Source organism: Atractosteus spatula, chromosome 12, assembly GCF_055471065.1.
Source record: "Atractosteus spatula isolate fAtrSpa1 chromosome 12, fAtrSpa1.hap1, whole genome shotgun sequence".
Lineage (NCBI taxonomy): Eukaryota > Metazoa > Chordata > Actinopteri > Semionotiformes > Lepisosteidae > Atractosteus > Atractosteus spatula.
Window position 1 is genome coordinate 1,277,066 of NC_142717.1, and position 6,000 is coordinate 1,283,065.

At 43.6% G+C, this 6,000-nt stretch overlaps 1 protein-coding gene across 1 annotated transcript in view; it reads right to left on the reverse strand.

Moving 5' to 3' along the window:
- Positions 1-3,814, reverse strand: part of LOC148822503 (trafficking kinesin-binding protein 1-like) — a 58,936-nt gene extending 55,122 nt beyond the window's left edge. The window contains exon 1 of the mRNA XM_088928942.1: positions 3,145-3,814. The gene's annotated coding sequence lies outside the window, so the exon portion shown is untranslated. The remainder of the gene's footprint in view (positions 1-3,144) is intronic.
- Between the last annotated feature and the right edge of the window lie 2,186 nt (positions 3,815-6,000).

Genomic DNA, 6,000 nt, shown 5'->3' on the forward strand with positions numbered 1-6,000 from the left:
ATAAATCTGGTAACTGCTATCCTAGGCATTAGGGTAAGTGTTAGAAAGGCCATCAGCTTTTTGGCTTCAACTAGGTAACCTCTGTGTTTCCAATGTCCTAATTAAGAGAGGGTAAAGTGAGATTTAGTGGGATTGTACTTCTGCCTATAATTAATACCACAGTAACTCTATCCCTAACACCATCGTACAAAAAAAACAAACAGCGTATATCTAAAACATCACTTATCCTATATTTTGAGCCTTTGTTAAACACTGTTAAACAGAATTGTTAAATGTTAAATAATATCTCCATTTAAACAGAAGTGAAAATCCCCATATTAGCTGCACTTAAACCATTAGTTAAAGCCGTTAGTTGAAATGAGAAATATAAATTCATAACTGCTGAAATCTATTCAGGTGAAACTGAGGATGGACGTATAGACAAGAATGAGCATTACGTCTCAGGTTAGTGCTTAAATAAGCATTAAGTCCAGGGTTAGGAATACTCCCAGGGTATCCTCTATCCCTCAGTACTGTGAAAGAAACTTTCTAAAAGAAGGATACGATTCCAGTTCACTGATCACAAAAATAAACCCACTGCAGTTTCCCAGTAGGAAAAATGAGTCTACACTCCCATTGAAATAACAGGAAACACCTCCAGGCAACAGCCACTCAAAGTGTTTGTTTTATTCTTAATGGAGTCTTAAATCTGAAACCTGCAGGTGGAGGTTACTCTCTACAGTAAGTCTCCACTCTAGTTGTGTTAACAAGTCTATTAGCCATGTCTGTCTTTCACAGTAATCAGCCCCTCTACAGTATAAATTGTTAAAAGAGTCTATCAATAAACAAAATCTGAATCGATTCCTCCACTAGAAGGATAACTGAATCGAAGAAATCTAAGGAAATGATGCTGTGATCGTACCAATGGAATTATGATGTGGCAGATTGAATACAGGAAAAGGCAACTGAAGACTCTAGGTCTACACATGGTACTGCCATAGAGACACACACATACAGCACACTGAGCAGATTCACACATGCACGAGCAGGAGACATGATAAGACACAACACACGCAGGGAGAAATGAAATATGCTTCTTTTCCTGGGTGATTCAGTAACACGAGGTGGGCGGATTATGAGATATACTGTAGTCTTTATCTGAGAGTCTTTCACACTGAGGTTGGAGATCTGGCATGTTTTGGCCTCAGACAGTGCTCTTTATCACCACATCACCACAACTGTACCAAGTACAAGCATCTACATATACATTGTCTTCTGCTTCATAGCCTATTTGACATAAAACACTGAAAGGTCAAGAGAAAAAAAAAAGCTGTTTCACTGTTTCTCAGATTTCAGAGTCCATAGTGAAGGCCAGTTTTTCGGCATGTACCGCTCCAGTCGCACACTGCGATCCACAACTCATCCGGCCATTTGCTGACCGCTATACCCAGGGTCCCCGGGGGCAAGCAGTGGGCACAAGGCGGGGTACACCCCGGACAGGACGCCAGACCACTGCAGGGCATCCACAGACACAGGCATCAGGGCCAATTCTCCCAGTGGCCAACCGAACTGCCCGGAAGTCTTTGGGCTGTGAAAGGAAACCAGAGCTCCCCGGAGGAGAACATACGAACTCCACGCGGACAGAACCCCAGGTCAGGAGTTGACCCCAGCAATACTGACCACTGAGCCGCCCCAGCAGAGAATGACCCACAGTTCCACACGGGCAGGAAACCAGCCTTCTTCCCCAGAAACGTGTCCCCACTATTCGGAAGACTCCTCCTGGGGAGTGTGGAGAAGTGAGGTGCCCGGCTCTCTCTCTCACCAGGGAGAGGACCATTTACAGTACAGCGGGTCATTTATTCCTCCAGCATGACTCTGGGAGGCAGGAGGGGACTGTGGAGCCTGGAGAAACGTCAGGCAGACACAGGACCGGCACCAACACTGACACACACAGGTGCCCCTCACACACAGGGGCTCTACCACGGAGCCACGCGGCCCATCGGCTCCGGACTGTGGAAACCACTGGACCAAACCGGGCGGAAACCTTGCTAACAGTAATAAAAGGCTTATCAGGGGGTGTAAATCTATCCTCTTCCAGATCAGACTGTTTTATTTATCAAGTTAGGACTCTAGAAATGTTGGAAGGGAGTAGTCCTCCATGCATGTGTGAGTACAAGGTGTTATGTTGGATATTTGATCACGCTCTGTTGTTAGTGACAGGAGGAGAATGAAAGGCTACAATCATTCCACGCTCTCCTGCTTCTTGACAGTCCAGAAGGAAATGTATCCCCATCGCGTGTCACGTAAAACAAATATATACAGTATGAATGCAGTCTGGCTCCATTTTGAACACCGTTATGGAAACAGTCCATTTGCAGTGTAAGAAAAGGGTTTTAAAAGAAAACTGTAAACATCTTAGATTAGATATATACACGCACACATACCCTATCCTTCTTGGAAACCTGCATCCGAAATTTATTCTTAATAATGATACAAATACTTGTTCAGTCCTACACCAAAAGATTGTTTCAAAAAAAGAAATCACCACCTGGTGATCAAATGTATGAATTGCAAGTCGGGAAGTGTACATAAACGAACCATATACACAACGAAAATAAATGTATAGTTACCTACTGCACAAGAAAAGGCGAAATCAAAACAAAACGTTGTTGTTTTAAAAAATGTTTTTTTTAAAAAAAGAAACAAATAACAGCAAACACAAAACACTAAAATAATAGCCGAATTCTTCAGCGAGCTTGCTACACACCGCAACTTGATCTGGTGACCTGACATTACTTTCCGTTTGGACTTACCCCAGAAGCAGGGGGCTCTTTTGAAATCGCATCCCGCACAGAAAGTGCCGGAATTTGAAGAATCGTTCAGGAGAACTGAGCTCGCTGTGAAAGCGGGGAATGTCAGCAATAGTGACGCAAAGATCAAGGAAGCCCCCAATCAGCAATCATCTTCGGACACAAAAAAAGCGGTGTATGTATTTACATCTCACCCCCGTTCATAAATACGTTCATAAAAAGGGCTTCATTAAAGCTGACCTTATTCGATTTCCAGTCCACTGATGTCATGCAAGATTTGTTTAGCACATCACAGACGTTTCCCGTTTCACTACAACAACGAGGTGGGTCGGTGTTACAAGCATCAGCGACTTACCGAAAATGAATGCTGATGAGACGGTGCAATCCTCCGGAATAAAAGCGATATCCAAATCCGACAAGCGCGGCTGAAACCTGGCCTCTATTGTTAATTTGTCGAGGTTTTTTTTTGTTTTTGTTTTGGACGCCGTGCTTTGATAACGCTATCTGGAGCACAGGGCTTTCGAGTGGTAAACGGACTCCCGGATTGTGTAATTCTCCTGCAGCCTGGCGTCCTAATCTAAAACCAGCATTTTTTTCCACGTTTCAAACCATCCCTTGCGGTGCAGAATTAGCTATATTTAAAAGGAACGTATCTCCCACTCTTCAGGCGTGATTGCTCAAAACGGATCACCGCTACCGCTCCCCCGCGCAGGAGAGTTTTCTAGGTCCCCTTGTAGAAGCAGAAGTATTCAAATGTTCATTACACACGGGCAAACCAGAGGGAGCGTTTCAGGCTTTAGTCTTCCCCCCTCAGTTCAAAATCACCAGCTGCTTTTTGGGTTGGTTCTCTTGCCCTCCTCGGAACAGCCCGCGAAGCCGTGGGGAGGGGGGAATCCGGGAGCTAGTGCCACACTGTAACAAAGGCGTTTCGCTGATGTTTCAAGCGCTCAGAAGCCGGCATCCACACCGCTGCACGCTTCTATCGCCATGTCCCTCTGCCTGCATTGCCCATGACGTCATTCTCTACAGCTGGACCGCCGGGCTCGGGCAGCAGCAGCGACTGCGCCTATTCTGCACAACTGGTGGGGGGAGAGAGTCCATCAGCATAGTAATGCGCTGATCACCTCTGTTTTTAGCAACGGGGCCGATAACCGGCGTGATGTGCATCTCGGAATTTTAAAAGGCTCGCCCGGGTTTATTATTTTGTTTGTGCAGCCTAGTTTGGGGAGGAAACATCTTCCACTCTCAGTTCATAAGACCGTGGCGATGAGGTTACGGCTGGGGGAAGGTGAGATTTCATGACTTAAGCGAGACGTTCAGAATAGTTTCAGTGCCCGTGAACCCAGCAGGCCGAGAGAATCAAGTATTTAAACGTGAATTACGACTTCAGACCAATTAGTGAAGCAAGGACAAGAGGACTCAGTTCTGAACTATGTGAAATTACAGGGCTACCAGACTCAGAGAGTTTTTACCCCCACACTATCAAACTATTAAACTCCCAGCCTCTTTTACTTACGATCTGAACCCTCAGAGTGCCTTCTATCTTTATCAAAACACACCTTGAAATCTACCTCTACCTCTACCTCACGTCAAGAAGCTCACTCCCCATAATTTTCCATCCTTTATTTCATTCTGTTGATGTATGATTTTGCACATCCGATGTTGTTTTGAACATGACCTGTTGTCTCTGTCTTTCTTTTCTTATACAATTGTATTGTTGTTGTTTTTTTGTACTTCTTACCATCTGAGAGCTAGCTAAATAGCATTTCGTTATACCATATACCTGTGTATGAGTATAATGACAATAAACTTGAACTTGGATTTGAAATTAATTTAAGCGTTTGGGAAACGATTTTCACACGGATTTACCTCAGGATGTATGACGCTTCCCGCCTAACACTAAATCCACCTAATTCTCCAACCCTGGTTTTAATGCAATCTGCAAAATAACTTGAATTTCAATCTAGAAAAGGACTATAAAGCACAAAATATGTCTTTTCAGAAAAGTAAATACACTCCTAACTTTGTTAAGGTGAAATTGGAGCTCTTGCGCAGCATGTTTTGTGACCAACCCAACATAATTTTAGACAACAGGAAGCACAGGGGTTGAGTTATAATATTGTAATCCAGAGTAAAATTAGGATTCTGTTGGGGTTAGAGTTGCATTTAACTTATAATATTATAATATATTATAATAATAGCAAATAGAGTATTTCCATTTGCACTGGGACTAATTATGAGGCAGGATGTATTTTGGTCCTAACGTGACCTTTTCTTGAAGGCGTGTATTTGGCATAGATTTACAATAAGACCTAATTATAGCCAGGAGGCCTAATATGGCTTTCGGTCCTTCTACAATATATCTCACAACCAAACCACAGACATCACAAACCTGCCCTGCATTTCGATCCAGAACTGAACTGCCAGGCAAAAAAGGCAAATAGGATCTTTAGTAATATAAAGATGAAAAAGGACTGGTCCTAAGCCATTTGACACTGGTGTTAGGAATAGAGTGACAGTGGTAATTCTCCTGAGAGCTCCCACATCACAGTTTTATAATTACCTTGAAGAAGCCCACAGTTAGTGCTAATCAGGGTTGGTGAAACTAGTGCTGAGTGTTGAGACTCGTAAGAAGCTGGGCAGCTGGAGATTCTCTGTTTCAGGGCCGACTGGATGAACTCGTGCTGCAGTTACAGTGCCTATATTGTTGACAGAAACAGGAAGCGAACAACGCTGATACTGTCTGTCGCAGCCCTCGAGTCATCCATTTGTTCCTGCTTGTAAGTGCTGACTTACTGCAGACAGTACGTCTTTTCAGGAGACGGCAGAAAAGTGGGCCACACCCCGGGCTGCCCACTTAGCTCTCCATTGTGAAATATGCCCTGTATGATGTAAAACATTACGGTAATAGGCATAGCAGCCTCTCACTACTGTATTTATTTAGAAGTGGATGGTTAAGTGTAAGGGAGAACTTTAAAACATCTGGATTGTTTCACATTTCTGCATTCCTGTAATGTTATATGATAAAAAAGCAAATCATCACGTAGGTACAAGCCATGTGAAACAGGTACAGTAAGGCATGGTTTTGAAGCTACATAAAACCATGTAGAGCATTCATGTGAACACTTCTTCCACTAACAGTCTTCTAAGCCTCATAGCTCAACTTCTTAAATGTCCTAATGAGTGCAGGCCACATGAGCAGTTCGGACTC